This window comes from Ovis canadensis, chromosome 1, assembly GCF_042477335.2.
Source record: "Ovis canadensis isolate MfBH-ARS-UI-01 breed Bighorn chromosome 1, ARS-UI_OviCan_v2, whole genome shotgun sequence".
NCBI classification, from domain to species: Eukaryota; Metazoa; Chordata; class Mammalia; order Artiodactyla; family Bovidae; genus Ovis; species Ovis canadensis.
The window spans coordinates 166278752-166300910 of NC_091245.1; the positions used below are offsets into that span (position 1 = coordinate 166278752).

Sequence of the window (22159 nt, forward strand, 5' to 3'; positions counted from 1 at the left end):
GAACTCTTTACTTCATCATCTATTTTAATCCTCATCACAACCCCTGAAGAGAGGTTGTACTCTCTCACTTTACAGGTGATCAAAAGGAAGCACACTGAGGTTAAGTCACTTGTTTAAGGTTACACAAGCCAGAGGAGGAAGTGGAATTTGAACTAGGTCATGGTGAGTAGTGTCTTCTTGGCCACTACTGACTATGAAGAAGCACAAATGCCTCTTCCCTTAGCACATGACTTTGCAGATTCAAGAGTCCTAGGAAAGGGACTTTCCTGACAGTCTATTGGTTAAGACTTCACCTTCCAATGCCTGGTCAGGGAGTTAAGGTCTCACATGCTCTGGGGACGAAATACCAAAACATAAAGCAGAAGCAATATTGTAACAAATTCCATAGAGACTAACAAAAAATGGTCCACATCTTTAAGAAAAAAAAAAAGTCCTAGGAAAGCTAGAGTAGGGGGTAAAATCACTGCTTTAATTCTGAAGGTGATGAACATAAGAAAGGTAATAAACTCAGGAGAACCTAAAAGAGCAAAGTAACTTCAAGAAAAATGGGCCCCCAGTGGGACAAATACCCTCTTCCTTGTGGTTCAGTCGGTAGGGAATTTGCCTGCAATGCAGAAGACCACCTGAAATGCAGGAGGCCCAGGTTCATTTCCTGGGTGAGGTGGGGAAGATTCCTTGGGGGAAGGAAATAACCCACTTCAGTATCCTTGCCTGGAAATTCCATGGACAGAGGAGCCTGGAGGTCTACAGTCCATGGGGTCTCAAAGAGTCAGACAGAGTTTAGGAACTAATCTACCAGGACCACTCAGATGTCTGAAGTACCACCTTTATAATTACAAAATCTGTGTGGGTTACTACAAGGGCAATTTGTAGAAAGGGTAAGGGTTGGGGACTTCCTGAACTGTCTGGGTTTTTTGATTGTGCGTGTGTGCTCAGCCGTGTCCGATTCTTTGATAAAATTGGGAAAATAACAAATGCTGCCTCCTAGGGCCGGTGTTAAAATTAACACTAACACCAAAAGGTCCATCACAAAGGACCTCGTTTCAGGGCCTGACACGTTACTCACTCTGAACTGCACCCAAGTCTGTGGCTCTTCTCCCAGGGCATATTTTTTATTTCACAAACACTGACATTTAAAAAATAAAGCTATCCAAGTATCATCACTATAGTATACGCATTTCTCAAGGGAGACCTATTTCAACAAGCAAATACACATTTCGTCTTCCTTCCCCCTAACGTATCGTTTCCTCCAAAAGATAAAAAGCACTAACACATTTGTCCTTGAAGGGCAGAGCCCAGAAATTCTGGTCTCTCTGGACACTCCCGCCCTTTCTGCTGGGGACCAAACCGCCTGCCCCGCCTCGTGTCACACAAGTCCCCGCCGAGCCAAGCAAAAAGTGTTTACTTCTGCCGCCTGCCAGCCCGGCGGGGAGGAGGAAGCTCCCTAGCCGCCCCTCTCTTTCGCCCCTGCAGCTTTCCAAACAAACCGGGGCGGGAAGGGAGTGTCCTTGTCTGTGGAACCCGATCCTCCTACCTCGTCCAAAGCCACCCGCCGCTTTCCCCGGGCCCTCCCTTGGTGATTTTCCTGTCCGGGACGCCCGGGGAGGGCGTGCGGCTGGAGTCCAGCCAGCCAGAAAGGTAGGAGCTCGGCCCGCTCCTGCCTCGCCCGCCCGGGGACGCCCCAGCGGCTCTCTCTGCACCTCACTGCCCCGCACCTTCCTCCGCGCACTCGGGGGCGGCCGCAGCCGCTGCCGCGGGAGGAGCTTCCTCGCGACTCCGGAGGCGCTCGGCGCAGTCGCCGAGGATCCGGCCCCGGGCGCGGTGGGCAGCGCACGCGCCGCCTGGCGCCTCGGACTCCTCGCTGGTCCCCCGCCGGGTCCGGGGAGACTGCCTGCTTCCCGGGCCGCCGCTGAGCCGCGCCACCGTCCTCCGGTTTCCGCCGGCTCGATGCTGCGGCTGCCGCGGGAGAGGCAGCACCCGGCTGGAGCGAGCGGCTGCGGGCGAGCTCCCGGGCCCGGAGCCCCGCGCGCCTCTGCGGTCTTCGCGCCTGGGCCTCGCCGGGTAACTCTCCCCGGCCCGCTTCGCTGCGGGTTGGCATCGCCGGGGGGAGGGTGGGGGAGGGAGGTTGGGGGTGCGGGGAGATCCGCGGGCTTTGCCTCTGAGGCTGAGGATCAGGGGCCGGGGGGCGCGCCTCCATGCACCCTCCCACCTCCAGGAGCCTGCGTGCGCTTGCCACGCGCCCCGGGTTCAGGGAGTGGGGGGCGCGCGGACCCGGGTGCTCCCCGGCTAAGGGCGGCTGGGGCGCTGGGCACTGGATTGGCCGGCGGGGGTGGGGGGTTCCTCGCTCACTACTGTTTCCTTGTAAAAGGGGATGTACGCTAGCGGGGGCGAGAGGTTTGGAAGGTTCTCTCGTTTTACCTTAGAAAAAATTTACGAGAAACCCTTCTTCCCGCCACAGTGGAACTAGACCTAAAGAAACCAGCTCTGAGGCGATTTGGCGCAAAGTGCGGCGGCGAGAAAATTGCAGGGACTTGGCCTGCCGTTAATTTGGGGGAAAAGGGAGAAGAAACTAGTGGTTTTGAGGCCGAATGCTACCGAGCTCCCTGGCGATCTCAGCCCCTTGGGTGGTGTTATTTAGGCTTGAAAGAGAATCTATAAAAGGCAGTTTTCAGAAAGTAAAAACAAACCCAAAGCACCTTTCTTGGGGTGGGGGGGGGTGGTGCAGGTCTTCAGTGGAAGGGAGGGGAGAGAGGTTGGGGACCGGGTTGAGGGTGGGGTTGCTGTTCGAAGATGTTGTTTTAAAAACGGTGCTTGGGAGTGGTGATGAAAAAGACATCTTGAATGCCAACGTATCAGAAACTACAGAAGCCGCAGATTCTAAATCCAAAAGTTACACGTGCTTTAAGAGGTCCACCACCTGAGAAGTGTAATTAGGTAGATAGTTAAGAAAACTGCGAATCTACCAGAAGCTCCTCGCCCTCTGGCTCCATGTTCACGCTAGTCTCGTGGTTTCTGATAGCTGCTTTTACAAGGCTAGCTTTGATATTTGACTTTCTGGTGTTAAAACTTCCTGTCCCGGCTGCAGGCTGAGAAATTATCTTTTGACTTATATGGAGATGTTACTTTTTTGGGAAGATCTGGTCAGGTTGCCAGGCTATTTTACATTTGAAACATGATAATTTGACATTTGTAAATTGATTTGTTTTCCCTTCCTTTTAGTCTCACCGCAGACTTTTAGTAGGAAAATGTGTAAAGAGCCACTCTTAGATGATCTAGTTTGTCGTCTCCAAATGAGGCTGATTGGCTTGGAAGCACTTTAGATAATGGCAACTTTGGTTTATGAGAAGAGAACTTTTCTCCAAACTGTATTTCTGTTCTGGCATCAAGCGGTCCTTAATCGTGGAGGGGGAGGGCCTTCCCACAGGCCTTCTCTTGAGCAATATTTTCACCAAGTCCCTCCCTGGTTGTCACAGTTTCAGGTTGTACCGTGTCTCCGTATTATGGAGTAATAGAATGAGTTTGCTGCTTTGATTGTTTCAGTAGATTTGTTGGAGATATTCAGTTTGTTCTTATGCCCCTGCTACTGCTGCTGCTAAGTCGCTTCAGTCGTGTCCGACTCTGTGAGACCCCGTAGACGGCAGCCCACCAGGCTCCTCTGTCCTTGGGATTCTCCAGGCAAGAATTCTGGAGTGGGTTGCCATTTCCTTCTCCAATGCATAAAAGTGAAAGTGAAGTCGCTCAGTCGTGCCCTACTGTTAGCGACCCCATGGACTGCAGCCTACCAGGCTCCTCCATCCATGGGATTTTCCAGGCAAGAGTACTGGAGTGGGGTGCCATTGCCTTCTCCATCTTATGCCCCAAATCAATACAAATCTTTGGTGCTCAAAAGGAATACAAATAGTGTTGGCAGAAGAATGACTTTAAGAGACATAGCATTTAAAAAAATCAGTCTGTCTTTTGTGAAAATTGTAATTTTCAAGTTTTCTCATTTTAAATAATAGTGACAGCCGTTTGCTTCTGTTGGAGATATTTCTGTGTTCCATATCGTATGGAATATTATGAGAGAGAAGTGAAGTAATGCTGTGCTTCTCATGTTTCTCTGATAAGCATCATCTGCTAACCACGCAGATTACCAATAGGCTTTTTTCCATTGTGACTGCATTCAGATTGGGGACCAGAGACCTGTTTAAGTGCATTTTAGGTGATGCTTATTGAGGAGAGGAAAGTACAAAACTCGGGTGGTTCCCAGTGTGATCCCCATTGAGTTCACCTGGGCTAGTTTATTTAATCTTCACAACCACCCTAGGAGACAGGAATGCTTGACCTTATATTATAATTAAAAACAAAAACCAAAAAACTGAGACTGCCCAAGGTTAAGTGACTTAGATTGGATCACAGGAGGGTTGCTTCACTTCTGCCTTGCAGGGTTCCCAGGAAGCCTCTGTAGCAGATGTTCCTCACAGATTCTTCCATTCATTTGCATGTCTTTCTCCTGTGCCTTCCACCCGCTCACTTGTATTCCCCTCTCCTATCTGAACACACCTTCTTAATTACCCTTCAGGCTTGGCTTCTTGAGCAGGTGCTCTACATACTTTGTCTTTCCTCTTGTTAGTTTCAGACTTTCAACAGTTATCTTCTTTCTACTCCACATCTTTGACATGCCCCTTGTGTGGGTTGTGTTTGGCCAGGTTTACAAGGGCCTGTTATTGCCAATAGCTTCTGTTCTGAATGTTCTTTTCATTCTGAATATATTTTCAGGGAAGTTCCCTTTTGCCTGGAATAAATCTTCGCAGGGCTACATCCTTACTGTCACTGTTGAAACGAATCTCTCTCTCCTGCTTATCCTAACTACAGTGGACAACGGCATACACCACAGTTTCCAGTTGAACCCTAATGAGTTAAAGTGTTTAATTTGGAGTGCACTTGATGTATAGAACAGGATGTGTGCATTGGACATAACAGTGTTTTTGTAGAAAGCTGTATTTATGGTTCCATGTCAGGGTGTCAGAAGCACAGTTCTCACTGTAGTGGGGTAGCAGGTGTTTTTTCTCCTGATGGTGACTGAGTTGGTCAGGAACTTGGCTGCCAGACATGCGGTCAGGCTAAGAAGCAATGATATTTTGCGGGTGAGATTATGAGGATAAAAGAGAGTGAGGAGCAGTACGATCTCAGTCTCTTTGTGTCCATATTTCTTTTTTTCTTTTTGGAGATCTTTTGGTCATCCCAGGAGGAATGGGCAGCTTACCACTTACTACCACAACCTTCTGCATCTGGTTGGGGTTTTCGTCTTCCTGGACCTTTGGGGAAAAGGAGAAGGAAAGCACCCAACCTTTAGGGAATTTCTCATCATGATCACTAGAAAGCTGCGTGAAGAGTCTCTTCTGTGTTCTCTCTTCTTCCCCCTTTTACAGGAGATGCAGTGTGCTGGGGGGATCATTTCATCCAGTTGCACAGAGTAATGCTGGTTTTTGGAGAATTCTTTAAACACTGACTTACTTTTTATGTGATTGGGGATGGAAAGATCTGTGGGAGATGAAAGAATAAGGCCTCCAGGAGAGGAAAGGGCAAGGAAGCTGGCGATTTCTCCAAGGGAAGCAATGTTATTCTCACCCCCATGGCGTGTGGAAGGAGGCCTGGAATTGGTGTGGTTGTGGGTCACGGTCATGACCATGTGCTTTGTTTGGGTCACGGTCATGACCATGTGGTTTGTTTGGGTCACGGTCATGACCATGTGCTTTGATGGGGCAACAAAAGGGGAAGAGAATGGTTTTCCAGTGGCTCTTGGGTGACTTTCTGCAGTCATCTATATGGTGGAACTTGAGATTCAGCCAATATTTCCTGCATCCCTACCATGTACAGGAGATGTTCTAGGTAGGGTGTGCAGCACTGAACAAAACACATTCTCTGCTCTTACAGAGTTTATGTTTCTGTGGGAAATGGAATCAATAAATCAGATACAAATATATGGGAAAACACTTTTCAGATAGAATGAGTGTTATGAAGACAGTTCATGGTGGGGGTGTGCCAGACAGGGTCTGAGGGAAGCTGGTTTAGGGCAGTCCGAGAGCTGCCATGAAAGGGGGGGGGGGGTGTATGAAGAAAGATAGGAATGATGAGAAGCAAGTCAAGTGAAGGGCATTCTAGGCAGAGGAAACGGCAGCTGCAGAGGCCCTGAGGCATCAATGAACTGGGGATGTTTGAAGAGCTTGTAGATGGAGAAGAGTGCAAAAGCGCAAGCTAGGAAGAGAGGAAGCCAGCGAGGGAAGCAGAAGACTGCTTATGAGATACCTTCAGGTCTTAAGAAGAAGTTTGAACTGTGTTTTTTAATTAGAATAAGATGCCGCTGGAGGCTGATTTAGAGATTCAGTCTTTACCTGGTGGGCAGTGGACTTTCCTCTTGGGCTTTTTCTTGTTCTCTCACTCTCTCTCACACGCGTTTTCATTCTTCACATTTTTCTTCTCCCCATTAACTGGCCATCACTGATTTCCCTTTCTTGCTCTAGGCCAGGGCACAGGCATGCCCACACTGAGAAGCAGTCCTCCGAGGACTGGGTACAGTGTTCCTCTCACTCACTGAAATAAATCCTTGTCCTCACTCAAGCATGAAACGCTCCATCACTAGCTCTGATTGCTCAACTTCTCTCTAGGCTGAATATCTAGTTGTCTCTAAGTCTCTGGGTTGGCTGGTGGCATCTGAAACTAGATGGGAAAAATTAAGTTAATCATCTACTCAAATCGATCACAGTTGGTATCCTTTGAAAGTGTGATTTGAATAGATTAACTTAATTTTTCCCATCTAGTTGCAGATGCCACCAACCAAAAGGACAATTGTCTGAAGAGGGGATATTCTATGTAATGGGAAATTCTTCCCTTTTCCTGATGCCAGCCCCCTTTCCCCCAGGCTATGCAGGGAGTTACAGTTTCAGTAGAAATGAACTTTTGTAATAGTTGCCATGGGACTATACTATGCCTTAGAAATTTTGTTTCTGTTGTTCTTCATAGATAATCTTCTCAGTCTTAGAGTAACACTTAAATCATGAAAATTTATGACCAAGGTATTACTTCCTAGTACCACTGGTTTATCAGAAGTGAACAGAGGCATTTTATCAGGTATCCTTTGATTCCAAGATAGCTCATCATCTCCAGCATCCAACTCTCTGGGGAAACTTGGTATACTCTTAGAAAATTACTTTTGAGATTATTTAACCAGATGCCCTGCTCATTTATTAATTTACATACTTAATGGAAATATATATATCAGTTATCTTTCAGCTTTTGGTATCTGTTTCTTTATGGCTGATATGCTGACATAAAAATCTGAAACATGTTTCAGTCTGAGCAGGCAGCAATTTTGTCTTGTCTTGTTTGCCCCTGTGTCCTCCACCTGGTGTGTTCAGAACGTTATAAATAGAACAGACATTTGCCAGGTTTCTCCGTCCATTCCATGGATTAACTCACAGTGTGAATATATTAGCTCAGCTGTAACATCTTTATAACTCTTAGGCTTCCTCTTTGTAACTATTAGGATTATCAGTGTATCATCTCAAAAACTTGACCCATTGGAGAAAATGGGTGAAAGGTACATTTATTCCTGTGGATTTGTCTAAATTAATTAAAACTTTTCTGGCTTTGAAACTTTTTTTCTTTTTGAAAATTGTTCGGTTGACATGTAAGAGACTGGTATGTGCATATTATCAGATGGCTATTCTCAAATTTGTTTTCATGTACAGTAAACTTTCAGAGATGGTTAGATAGCATCACCAACTCAATGAACATGAATTTGACCACCTCCAGGAGGTAGTAAAGGACAGGGGAGCCTGGCGTGCCATAGTCCATGGGGTTGCAAAGAGTCAGATGCAACTTAGAGACTGAATTACAACAAATTTTCAGTTTCATAATTCATAATTTAAACTTTGAGTTGGGTTTGTAGTTACATTAGTGAGGAAATAAGTGTGCCAAGAGAGTAGATAACAAAATCATTTCCCTCTTTAATAGCCCAGCATCTCACATCTATGATTTCATGCCCTTTAGTAAGCACCGCTTGAATTCCATTGCTTATTATGATATGTCTTAGGTTTCTGTTAGATATCATTTAACCTAGCTGGAGACACAAACAAATGCACTGGGGATAAAAAGCTCTTCTCATCAGGGCCAGAGTTGAGAGGGAGTCCCTGCCTGGCAGAGGGAACTGAGAAGGGCCCAGGTCTGGGCTCTTGCTGAAACTCAGAGTGACAAAGTTTCTCACAAAGAATGATGTCTTTAGAGGGCATCTTCCTGGTTAATAGAGATATTCTGTATACATATTTTAAAGATTCTACCTTTTAGATTTTTTTCCCCCTGTCCCTCAAGGACATGCTGCTATAATATAAACAATATAAACAAAGTCTTCTGGTCTTTGAGCTGATTTTATGGAGTCTCCCTCCCAAATAAGATTTTAGTCCTCAGAGAAGTTATCAGCCCAGTGATTCTGATAGCTTAGAGGAGTTTTCTTCTTAGGAGATACTCTATTGCAAATATTTAGGTCAGCACCATAGAAGGTGCTGCTTTTATTAAAATAAAATAGTATAGTAGTAATAAAATGAAATGCTTTTATTAAAATCTGTGCAGCCCTTTAGTCTATAAGAGTCCTTCGTGTCTTAAGGGATAGAAGAGGCAAAGATAGGGAATTTGCACATATTCTATGTTCAGCACAGAGCCAAAGAATTAAAAAGTCAGGTTTTTGTTTTTTTTTTAGTTCCCTGGTTTGTTTTTATGGATAATATAAAGCTGGTATAAGATTAGATCATGTAATATATAATTATTATAGTATAATAAAGTTATAAACCACTTAAAATGGAGAAATGGGTTATCTTGTTGCATTTAGACAAGAGCAATGAGTTGATCCAGTTCCAGATGGATTTCCAGCTGCTTTTCAGCAACAGCAAGTAATTTAATTCATAATTTTATTTAATTGACAGACTCTGCAAGTTATAGGACTTTTTTTTTGGTGAATGGTTTTGGTGAGATAAAGAATACTGCTGTCAAGATTCTTTTGATAGTTGAAGCCAATATCTCAAGTAAATGTCAGAGTAAGTTAGCTAATCACTCTTGTTTGATCCCAGCTATGCTACAATTAGATTAGAAATAATTGGATTTTTTTCTTAAGCAGGATGTTAAAGGATATGTATAATTTCTGATGATTGAAATATCTGTAAATGTTTTGCAGGCCTGGAGTATTTTTGGAGGACAAAACTGGCCCATCTACTGCAAAAAAAACTGAAGAGCTTCCCTCTATTTTTAGAGTTGGTGTGTAGGCCTCCTCTGCTTTAACCATAAATAATGCAATTATATTCTTCTTACAAAGCTTCTACCCAAGGTCTCCACCTATGACCATCAATATTCCTGTCCATGTACCTTTTATATTAACATTCCTCAAGCATGGTTTTTATTACAGCAATTTTTTTCTGCTCAAAAATCCAGAGAATTCCTCCCACAGGTCTTTGAAGTTTTCTGCTCTCTCCTGTTGCTCTTTTTTTTTTTTTTTTTTAACTGTTCCATTTGCTTCTGCAGTCGCTGCAAGCCTCCCTGTGCTGCAGGCTGTGAAGGCCTTTAGAACTAGTGCCTTTCTCCTTCCACTCCCCACCCACCCCATCCAAGCTAGATGATAACCTGCCTTCATTTTCCAGCTTCATGGCTGATAAACTGCCTGACTCTGAACACAATTGCCTAACTTCTATGAAGATCACTTTCTTCATCTCTAAACTTGAAATAATGCCCACATCATAGTTATGATAATTAAAAAAGAAAGCACATGCAAATAGTTCTGTATAGGGCCTGCCAAATACCTAACATTTAATTGATATTGTTACATTATTATTATCATAACTCTTATTATAGCTATTATCATAACTCTTGTTCATTGGATAGTTAAAATTTGACTTTCTCCAGAAAGTCTTTCTGTTTGGCCTTCTCTGGTTCCAATTTTTTTTTTTTTTTAACCAGTCTGAGTCCTATTAGAACCTGACTTCACTTTCAGTTCATGACTTCACTTTCAGTTCAGTTCAGTTGCTCAGTCATGTCCAACTCTTTGAGACCCCATGGACTGCAGCACACAAGGCCTCCCTGTTCATCACCAGCTCTCGAGTTTACTCAAACTGGTATCCTTTGACTCCGTGATGCCATCCTACCCTCTCATCCTGTGACTTCACTTTGGACTCTATTTATCTACTCATGTTGTTATATTCTTTAGTTTTCATTGAACAGTAATAAATATTTAGACACCTTTCATGTGCCAGGCACAGTACTAATTATAATATAGAGATCCATGGGCATACAGTGGAGGGATGCAGTGTGTGTGTGTGTGTGTGTGTGTGTGTGTGTGTGTACACGCGTGTGTGGGTGCATGTGCATGTATGCGTGCTTCAGGTGGAGTTGGAAGATGAAAATCTGTTGATTGAATGGCACTGTGATTTTTCAGAATAAACTAGGGTTGAGAAGTAAAAACTACTCTGTTCAGATGTCCATTAAAAAAATGAACATCTGTTCATCTTTTTCTGTAGTTTAAAAAACATGATAGTTATATCTTGAAACATATGTTCTTGAAACACTTTACATATACTTTCTTTCTTAGAATCTTCTCTATCCTCATCTCACCCTGGGTAGAGGTAGAGAAGGAAGACTTTCTTGAAGAGCGGAATCCCACTGGCTGCCTCCGATTTATGGCAGTTTTCATGAGAAGATGATGAAAACATTTCATGAGAAAATGATGAACATTATTTAACATAACATATATTTGATATTTGAGCTCTCATTTTTAGTAACGTAAGTGTTTGAAAGAAATGTGAGGGAGTTCCCTGGTTGCCTAGTGGTTAGGATTCCAGGCTTTCACTGTCATCACCCAGGGTCGGTCCCTGGTTGGGAAACTGAGATCCAGCAAGTCACACATAGCACAGCCAAAAAAAAAAAAAGAGAAAGGAGATGTGAAGTATCATTTGAGACTTCTGAAACCTGGGTTTCTATATGAAATTTGAGAGTGGAGAGGGGCTTCAACAGGAGAGATATCCAAGGAAAACAGTCCACAGGACTACTATAAATTCATAGCCTTGAAACTTCCAGTACCTCCCTATTACATTTCGCACTCAAGAAAGCTGCAGCTTCCTCTTCTATAATTATGTGCTTGATAATTTTTATGTACAGTTTGATTAAGATGTGATTTGTATTTGTTTCCTTTTTACAGTTAAAGTTTGGCTTCCTTTCCTCCTCTCTGCTCCCCTTTCTTACTCCTCTTCTCCTCCCCACTCCTGTTTTTAAGACATCACTCACTTTTTAACACATCAATATGTTATTTAGAGCTTCTGCAGTTGTTGTTGTTCAGCCACCAAGTTGTGTCTGACTCTTCACCACCCCATGGACTGCAGCACTCCAGGCCTCCTGGTCCCTCACTATCTCCCAGAGTTTGCCCAAGTTCCTGTCCAGTGATGCCATCCAACCATCGCATCCTCTGTCACCCTCTTCTCCTTCAGTCTTTCCCAGCATCAGGGTGTTTTCCAGTGAGTCAGCTCTTCGCATCAGGTGGCCAAAGTATTGGAGCTTCAGCTTCAGCATCCATCCTTCCAGTAAATATTCAGGGCTGATTTCCTTTAGGATGGAATGGTTTGATCTCCTTGCTGTCCAAGGGAGTCTCAAGAGACTTCTCCAGCACAACAGTTTGAAAGTATCAATTCTTTGGTGCTCTGCCTTCTTTATGGTTCAGCTTTCACATCTGTATATGACTACTGGAAAAAAAAACCATAGCCTTGACTATATGGACCTTTGTTGGCAAAGTGATGGCTCTGCTTTTTAACATACTGTCTAGGTTTGTCATAGCTTTCCTGCCAAGAAGCAATTGTCTTCTAATTTTGTGGCTATGGTCACCATCCCCAATGATTTTAGAGCCCAAGAAGAGGAAATCTGTCACTGCTTCCACCTTTTCCCCTTCTATTTGCCATGAAGTGATGGGACTGGATGCCATGATCTTAGTTTTTTTAATATCGAGATTTAAGCTGGCTTTTTCACTCTCCTCCTTCACCCTCGTCAAGATACTCTTTAGTTCCTCTTCGCTCACTGCCAGCCTGAATTTTAATATGAGGAGCTGATGATTTGAGCCATAGTCAGCTCCAGGTCTTGTTTATGCTGCCTCTATAGAGTGTCTCCATCTTTGACTACAAAGAATATAATCAGTCTGATTTCGGTATTGACCATCTGGTGATGTTCATGTGTAAAATTGTCTCTTGTGTTGTTGAAAAAGGGTGACTGCTATGACTGGCAAGGGTCTGTTGGCCTTTGCCCTCTTCATTTTGTACTCCAAGGCCAAACTTGCCTGTTACTGCAGGTATCTCTTGACTTCCTACTTTTGCATTCCAGTCCCCTGTGATGAAAGGGACATCTTTTTTTGGTGTTAGTTGTAGAAGGTCTTCTAGGTCTTCATGGAACCGGTCAACTTCAGCTTATTTGGCATCAGTGGTTGGGGCATATACTTGGATTACTGTGATGTTTGCCTTGGAAACAAACCAAGATCATTCTGTCATTTTTAAGGTTACACCTAACTATTGCATTTCAGACTCTCTGGTTGATTCTGAGGGCTACTCCCTCTCTTCTATGGGATTCTTGCCCACAGTAGTAGGTATAAGGGTCATCTGAATTGAATTCACCCATTCCTGTCCATTTTAGTTCACTGTTCCCTAAGATGTCCATGTTTATTTACTCTTGCCATCTCCTGCATGACCATGTCCAATTTACCTTGAGTCATGGAATTCCAGGTTCTTATGAAATACTGTTCTTTACAGCATCAAATTTTACTTCCATCACCAGACACTTTCACAACTGAGCTTTATGCAATATCTGATGTTAAATGTCTGACTTATATTTAATTCTAGGAAATCCTACATATTTTTACTGCAGAAATATATTTTCTACCAAGTCTGAGTGGGGTCCGGTGTATTTTAACTCTGTCGTTTGGTGTTGATCTCTCTTGCTTAGAAATTAGGCAATAGGATGGAAAACTCTCTAACCACAAGTGTTTAAAATTCCCAGAGGAGAATTAGATGTGAAAGAAAAAACACTGGAATATACTTGAGCTGTAATTAGCCTGAAAATGGAATGTGTGGCAGAGGTCCATAAGAAGGCTAGGAAAACAGGGCAGGGCAAAAACCGTTGTAGCTCATTTCTGGCACTGTTTTGGGAAGCCTGTGCCCTTATTGTGGGTCTGTGGTTATCAAACAACTTTTTTTTATTAAGTCACCCAGAAATTTGCCTCTAGAAATTGTCAATCTTTTAGTTCAAATATATGTACTGCTTGGCCCTTACATTTTTCTCATTATAAGTGTGTTGCTTTGGTATTTCCATTTTATACACCAGCCCCTGGGAGTTGAACATCTCAGGTAACCACTCGATGTTACACTCAGGTAACATCGAGTTGACCACTCGAATGTCTGAACCAGCAGGGCTGAGTGGCTGACGCTTGGGTTGAGGCTTCTCCCAGGTAAAGCTCCTTTCTGAAGTTATACCTGGGCTGTCAACACCTTTATTTCTTGGACAGCACCAAGCTCTCTAAAAGTAAAGTTCTTACGGAAATTCATCATCCATGCAGAGGAGCATACAAACCATGTACATATGAAGTGAAAGTCGCTCAGTTGTGTCCAACACTTTGCCACCCCATGGACTATACAGTCCACGGAATTCTCCAGGCCAGAATACTGGAGTGGGTAGCCGTTCCCTTCTCCAAAGGATCTTCCAAACCCAGGGGTCGAACCAAGATCTCCTGCATTGCAGGCAGATTCTTCACCTGCTGAGCCATGAGGGAAGCCCACGTACACATAGTTCAATACATGTCCTCCCAAGAAGCACGCTTGTGTAACCTGCCTCCAGGTGAAGAGGCGGAACGTAGCCTGCCTTCCGGGAGTGCACGGTGCTTGATCACTGCTCCTCTCCTACGGTGTAACCACTACCCTGACTTTCACCACCATAGGCTATTTTTTTTTTTCTTTCTCTTTCATTTGAAATGGCACCCACGTATTCTGAATGACTCTAGGATGTCAGAAGGGCTTGCCAGGTGATGCTAGTGGTAAAGAATCCTGCTAATGCAGGAGACCTAAGAGACACAGGCTGAATCTCTGGGTCAGGAAGATCCCCTGGAGGAGGGCATGGCAACCCATGTATTCTCCAGTATTCATGCTTGGAGAATCCCGTGGCCAGAGGAGCTTGGTGGGCTACAGTCCACAGGGTTGCAGAGAGTCAGACACGACTGAGCGACTTAGCATGCACGCGGAGAATCAGAGTCCCTCTGGCTCAGAGGAAGGACTGGGCATCAAGAGATGTGTTATGGGTTGAGTCGTGTCTCCCTAAAAAGACATGTTGAAGTTATAACTCCCAGTACCTCGGAATGTGACCTCATTTGAAAATAGGGTCATGGAGATGTAGTGGTTAAGATGAAGTCGTGCTGGAGTAGGGTGGCCCCCTGGTCCAGTGTGACTGGTATCCTTATAAGGAGCATGTGTGTGAGGACAGAGACACAGGGAGAGCACCGTGTGCAAACACTGGGTTGGAGTGATGGCATCTCCCAGCCAGGGAACGCTAAGGAGTGCCAGCAAACCACCAGAAACTAGCACGAGGCAAGGAAGTATCCTCCCCGACCAGGTTCAGAGGGAGCATGGCCCTGCCAACACTTGGCATGTGGACTTCTAGCCTCCAGAACTGTGAGATAATACACTTCTGTTATTGTAAGTCGCCATGCTTGTGGTACTTTGTTGTTGCAGCCCTGGGAAATGAACACAGAGTGTCTGTGGTGGGCCTGGTGCCTGAACCCTCCTGTCTCTCTTCCCCAGATCCCCCCTAGTCCTTGGTTCTGGAATTTTCCCTGTCTTGCCCCTGGCTGCTGCATGTCTGTGATGTGCCGCATAGGAGGACAGAGGCTTCTTGGCAGTGATATGGCTTTTTATTTATTTCTCCACGCTGTTCTTCTCTAGTGTTTTCAGACTGAACCAGTTTGGTTTCCTGGGCTATCCCAGACCAAGCTTGTCACATCGTCTCTCTGTACTTCCCACCACTGCCTCGCTGGGTCTCTGCTGCGGTGTCCTTAAGCCGTTCTCCCAGACCTGGCCTGAGCCACCTCCTCGGTCCAGTTGTCCCCAGTTACTCAGATTCACGATCATCTTTGATGGGGGAAAAAAAAATAGAACTTTATTCTTTAAATGAAATACCTATTTTTCAAATAGTATAGCATGCTGTAAATAAAGGTTTCATTTTGCTCTACTTTGACGTATCAAAGGCCAGTTCTCATTTTAGAAAGTGAAAAAAGCCCTCAGATCAAAAAACAGTCCAACAGTTAGGCTTCAGTTAGTAAGAAGGGACTAAGCAGAGGGTATCGGAGGACAGAGTGCTTTTTTCTTCAGCAAAGGATTGGGTTTAGACTGCCTGACAGTAACTTCTCTTATTCTGGGCTGAGTTTCTGGGGTAAGGAGAATAGTAAGAAGCATACTGTTTTGAAGTCCCTAGGGTGACTTCACATGCTCAGGCCACTTGCTTTGCCCTTCTTTCATACTCTTACTTCAGGACCCAGTGGTTTGCTGGGGACATTTGTCTGGAATGCTTTCAGCACAGACTCGCCCTTCACCTTACATGTTCACAGCCTAGCGTGGTTGCAGAGGGCAGGTGCCTCTCACGGCCCCTGCTTTCTGTTCAGAAGTCACTGCTTTCTGCTAGTAACACCAAGGGAGGTCACCAGACATTCAGAAAAATCACAAAGGTGGGGAAGTTTGAAAAGTTTAAGCAGTTCTCCTTCTGCTTTCTGGCTGGTTGCTGATTCTTATTCTCCTTATAAGTCGTTTCTACTGCTCATGCAATATATTTTGCCCTTTGAGGGGGAATGCAAAAAAGCTACGTTTTAGGCTTCTACGTTTTTCCTATAAGATACATATTACTTAACTGAAAAACGAGAAAGTAGGGCACTTTGAAGTTATGGTTTGGAAAAGGAAATGGCAACCCACACCTGTATGCTTGCCTGAAAAATCTACTAGACAGAGGAGCCTGGCGAGCTGCAGTCCAGGGGGTCTCTGAGTCGGACACGACTGAGCAACTAAGCACGAAGCCATAGTTAAGAGGTCAGCATGGGGCAAAGGTTGTTTGGTATGTCTGTGTTTTTGTGGACTTGCCTTTAGAGCATCTGTGCTCTCAGACAGTTTTTTTTTCCCCTGAGATTTTGTGCCATGTGATAGGATGGGCAATAGGTATCTGTGTTGGATGGATAAATGGATAATGGAGCTTCTCCATTTGCTTGGCCAGTTATTTCACTGAACTACTGGTAGGATGAATTTCAGTTGAGTTCCGAGCTGCCTCCTGAAGCCTAGGTAGGTTTTCCTAAGCCCAGGGGGATTTCTTGGACTGGAGACCAGGAATCTAGAAGTGATATCCCCTTGGCTCTGGCCTGTGAAATGTGCTAAAACATTTTGGCTAATTGTGACCGTGGAGCTGACTGCACGGTGATCCCCAGTGCACTGGAGTTACTTCTTTCATTGGAAACCCAGCTTTGTTTACCTTCTTAGGAGTGTTGAACACTTCCTTGAAAATCTGCTAAGAGAGGAAACATTTCTCCCCCATCTCTTCAGAGAAAATACTCTTTTTTGAATTTCCTTTACATCTAGACTGGGTAGTTTGTTAATTTTTGGCTACACCTAGCCTTGTGGAATCTTAGTTCTCAAGGATTGAACTTGGGTCACGGCGGTCAAAGTGCAGAGTGCTAACCACTGGGGCCACCACGGAACTCCTGAGACTAGGTTATTTTAGTGTGTAAAGAATGCAGCCATTAGTAAACATTTATTCACATTTTAAAACATCTACCTTTAGAGGTTTTCTCAGATTCTTTATAGAAAGTGATATTAAAGGTAGAGAAATGCCACTGATAAACCTTCACTTATTTGTAGACTTGACTTCAGTTTAGCCTGGATAATAAACTTTGTTACAATATCCTTGAGCTAAACATTTCCATTAATGTAAATAGGTCATTGTGTACGGTCACACTGTTTATGGGTCTAAAGACTTCAGGGTGAAAGACTTGGTATTTTATTACTTTGCTTTGTTGTTCACTTTATCCATCCTTGACTCTGGTATATGGGTGAAAGGTGAAAGGTGAAGTCGCTCACTCGTGTCTGACTCTTTGCGACCCCGTGGACTGTAGCCTACCAGGCTCCTGTGTCCATGGGATTCTCCAGGCAAGAATACTGGAGTGGGTTGCCATTTCCTTCTCCAGGGGATCTTGCCGACCCAGGGATTGAACCCAGGTCTCCCGCATTGGACGCAGACGCTTTAACCTCTGAGCCACCAGGGAAGTCCCCTGGTACATGGGAGTGCCTCCTAATTGCTCGATTCTAAAGAGAAATTTGATTATCTTTCTGTGAGGTAGTGCCTTGGATTATTTTCTGCCTAAAACACTGAACAAAGCATTCCAGGGAAACCTTTGGTTTGTTTATCTACTTGCTCAAGCACTCAGAGTTTTCTGCCTAGTCAGTGTGGTTATCAGAAAAAGAAAGTGGTTATAAGAAGACTATTTTCTGCATACACTTTTTCTTCAATATGTTTTGTTTTCAACAGAATGATTATAGATTTACTTTACCTAGAAATGTATTTTCTCATTTAAAATAGGATTAACTTTGTGTTTTCAAAGAGTCATCAGTTCAGTTCAGTTGCTCAGTCGTGTCCGACTCTTTGCAACCCCATGAACCACAGCATGCCAGGCCTCCCTGTCCATCACCAACTTCCGGAGTCCACCCAAACCCATGTCCATTGAGTTGGTGATGCCATCCAACCATCTTATCCTCTGTTATCCCCTTCTCCTCCCACCTTCAATCTTTCCCAGCATCAGGGTTTTTTTCAGATGAGTCAGTTCTTCACATCAGGTGGCCAAAGTACTGGAGTTTCAGCTTCAGCATCAGTCCTTCCAATGAATATTCAGGACTGATTTCCTTTAGGATGGACTGGTTGGATTTCCTTGCAGTCCAAGGGACTCTCAAGAGTCTTCTCCAACACCACAGTTCAAAAGCATCAGTTCTTCGGCACTCAGCTTTCTTTATAGTCCAACCCTCACATCCATATACAACTACTGGAAAAACCATAGCCTTGACTATACGGACCTTTGTTGGTAAAGCGATGTCTCTGCTTTTTAATATGCTGTCTAGGTTGGTCATAACTTTTCTTCCAAGGAGCAAGCGTTTTAATTTCACGGCTGCAGTCACCATCTGCAGTCATTTAGGAGCCCCCCAAAATAAAGTGTGCTGCTGTTTCCCCATCTATTTGCCGTGAAGTAATGGGACCAGATGCCATGATCTTAGTTTTCTGAATGTTGAGCTTTAAACCAACTTTTTCACTCTCCTCTTTCACTTTCATCAAGAGGCTCTTTAGTTCTTCACTTTCTGCCATAAGGGTGGTGTCATCTGCATATCTGAGGTGATTGATATTTCTCCCGACATTCTTGATTCCAGCTTGTGCTTCTTCCAGCTCAGCATTTCTCATGATGTACTCTGCATATAAGTTAAATAAGCAGGGTGACAATATACAGCCTTGACATACTCCTTTTCCTATTTGGAACCAGTCTGTTGTTCCATGTCCAGTTCTAACTGTTGCTTCCTGACCTGCATACAGGTTTGTCAAGAGGCAGGTCAGGTGGTCTGGTATGCCCATCTTTTTCAGAATTTTCCACAGTTTGTGGTGATCCACACAGTCAAAGGCTTTGTCATAGTCAAAGAGTCATACCTGGTATGTTAAATATCTAGGTATTTTTAAACAGCTTGAGTTATCAAAGTTTATGCTTTAGAAAAAAGACTATGTGGAAGTGAAATTTCAATTTTAAAGTATTTCTAGCAGTTTGTAGGGATTCCCTGATAGCTCAGTTGGTAAAGAAACCACTTGCAATGCAGGAGATACCTGTTCCATTCCTGGGTTGGGAAGATACCCTGGAGAAGGGAAAGGCTACCCACTCCAGTATTCTAGCCTCCATGGGGTCACAAAGAGTTGTTGGTAAGATTATCTTAGTAAACTGCTTTTTTTAGATTGGAAAAAAAATATATTTGGCTCCAAAATGACATTTAGATCAGTACTCTGAAAACAGCTTAAATATCTGCTGATAGGGAATGGAAAGACTTGTGGTGCAATTGATTAATAGGATACTGTACAGAATTTGAATGAATCAGACCTCTATGCATCAGTATGGATGGATCTCTGAGCCTGAAGTGTAGAGTGAAAAAATTCAAATTTCAAAACATTCTGTATTTTGTATGTAAATGTTAAACCATTACTTAAAGCAGTATCATATACCACATATGTATGTACATGTATGTGAATAAAAAGTAGGCAAATTCATGATTGTGGTTGGATCCCAGAGAAAAAGAGGAGCGTAGAGAGAGGAACACAAATCTCCATTAAAAAAGAATCCCTGAGAAGATAATGGTTATTTGGGTTAATGGGTTTGTGAGCATATGATATATTAACATTTGGACTTCTGTTAATGCTTCTGTAATGAAAAAATTTCATGTAATATTTCCTAATGAAATAGGTTTCAATCTAGGAATCTTACATTTATCAAAACTCTGGGAATGAGACTGAAGATTTTCCAATACATCCATATTTCACTATGTCATTCTTTGAAAAATGAAAATTGGCATAATGAATCTTGAAGATGAGGAAGGCTTCAAGTTGATCTGGTTCCTGGAAAGACAGAGGAGCTGATGGGTTCAGAATAAATAGACCAGCAGCAGATTATCTCGCCCAACCCTGGCTCTACATCTAGCTTTGAGACACCATGGACAAGTTAACTTCTCTATGCTTCTCAGTCTCCTCATTTACAGAATTAGAAAAACAGGCCCAACTCAGCACTGTTGTGAGGATTCTGTGAGTCCATGCATGTGGTAGGCATGCAACAAAGATTAGCTCTTACTTTCATGCTCACTTCTGTTAGCAGCAGCCTCAGTCACAAATGCCATTTCCTTTGCTGGGAATGCTTTTCATTTTTACCCTGATTTCATCTGTTTACTCCTCAGACGAGTTCTCTGTGAATTCTCTCAAATTCCTCTGAGACTCTCTGTCCTCCCCTACCTAGGTGCCTTGTCAGATCACAGTTGTAATTTAATAATTACTACATAATAATAACACCAAATAGTACTACTTAATAGTAATAACAACTGCTTGTTAATTTCTCCCTCTCTTCCTGGATTGTAAACTGATTTTCTTCTTCACTACTGTGTCTTTGGTGCCTGGAAGAAGGTCTGGCATTGGGAAATTGTTTTTTGTTTTGTTTTTTTTTAAAAAGGCAGTGGCTTTTTTTTTTTTGGCTGTGCTAGGTCTTCGTTGCTGCGCAGGGTTTTCTGCAGTTGTGGGGAGCGGGGGCTACTCCTCATTGCTTTTCGTGAGCTGCTCACTGAGGTGGCGCCTCTTGGTGTGGAGCACAGGCTCCAGGGCCCGTGGGCTTCAGTAGTTGCAGCTCCTGGTCTTTAGAGCACAGGCTCAATAGTTGAGACTCATGGGCTTAGTTGCTCCTCGACATGTGGGATCTTTATGGATCAGGGATCCAACCCGTATCTCCTGCATTGGCAGGCAGATTCTTCACCACTGAAATACCAGGGAAGCCCAGAAATTGGTTATTGCCTAAATCAGCAAAGTTATAGTAGAGGTGAAAACTTCTAGAGTTAATTTTACCAGGAAATGAATTGACTCCCTTTGCATAGAGGATTAATTTAGCTTGCATTCAGAAGTAAATCTAGGATTATATGTTTTAATAAAAGTATATATCACATGCATGATGGTTTCTTTGTAACAATAATTATAAGATACCCCAAGTTAAGATTAGCATCATATTTGTAATTTGATTTTGGAGGATCCTTTGATGGACGTTAAGCTGGAACATTTCCAACACTTTAGCCTTAAGATTTGATATATGCTCTTCTGATTGTTTATCCTCAAGCTTACTCACTTTTTTACTTTTAAAAATAGCAAAAGGGGAATTAAGCAGGAAATGATGCTTCTCAGGGAGCAGAATAAGCTTACATTCATTTAGAATACACTGATGTAATAAGTAGCTTGAGAAAAAGGGCTTTTGTAAATCAGATGGAATGTTACTTATAACTTTTAAGCAAACTATAAAACAATAAGCCCTTTGGAAAGGGGACTTACAGAGTAGGAGGAAAGACAGGAAGCTGGTTCCCTCTTAGCTATGGGCTTATTTATTCTGGGAGAGAAACCTAAGAAGGATTTAAAATTTGAGGAAGGGCTGTGTGTTCAGATACTAGCATATTTCTCCAGGAAAGACGTCACTTAGGATTTTGAACTGATTAAAAGCCCACGTTTCTTAGATAAGGAGAGAGCTAAGCAAAATGTGAGCAAGAAGGAAACTTTCAAAGCATTGAAGGGATTTTACCACCCAAATGGGGTGGAGGAGAGGTGAAATGTCAGGGCTCGGAAAAGAAGGCAGAGCCCTACATGGAAAAAGAAAACTACAAGTGTCGCCTTGGGAGTCTTCTGTCCGCATACCCTCACCTTTGGAGACACATGATTTTTAATACAAATCACTAGGAAAAAAAGTTATAGCTGTGTTTTGTCTTATCCTACTTCTCTGTTAACTGTTGTATGCGGAAATCATAAGTAACTGCATTTTACTTTGCCAAACTTGGAGTAAAATTGTCATTTTTTTAATTCCTTTTTTTTTTAATGAAGTTAAAGTATTGTTTAAAACGGGGCAACATTGGTTATTGCTTTAAAGTATCAGCTGGGGGGATATTGGAAGATACCAACCTATAGCTTTATTTATTTGTTTTTTTAAATTTGAAGGTGTGTGCCTGCAAAATTCCACTAATAACTACTTAATATGTAAAGTTTATTAATCATCTGCCCCCAAATCAGGGTTGGAGAGTACTTTTGAAGTCATGTTGTTAGAAAACTTTGGGAAATACTAGTTTAAGTAACATTCTAATGCTTGTAACCACACTGCATTAGCATGGACCTCACCTGGGAGCTTGCAAGAAATGCAGAATCTCATGACCCCCTGACCTTCTGATAGGAAGATGCTCAGGTGATGATGATGGACAGTAAAGTTTTTTAAGGAGTACTATACAAATCCATCCCAAGCAGTTTTTTAAAACAGTATCTTTAGTAACCAGTGACT

The 22159-nt window shown here is 43.3% G+C and overlaps 1 protein-coding gene across 42 annotated transcripts in view; it reads left to right on the forward strand.

Moving 5' to 3' along the window:
• The first annotated feature begins 1265 nt into the window (after positions 1 to 1265).
• ST3GAL6 (ST3 beta-galactoside alpha-2,3-sialyltransferase 6) overlaps positions 1266 to 22159 on the forward strand; it is an 86495-nt gene continuing 65601 nt past the window's right edge. For 13 of the 42 annotated variants that reach the window (XR_011248803.1, XR_011248787.1, XR_011248818.1 and 10 more), the window contains exon 1: positions 1278 to 1638. The gene's annotated coding sequence lies outside the window, so the exon portion shown is untranslated. Of the gene's footprint in view, positions 2062 to 22159 lie in introns of all 42 variants that reach the window. The other 29 variants (XR_011248757.1, XR_011248790.1, XR_011248754.1 and 26 more) reach the window with 6 other exon arrangements.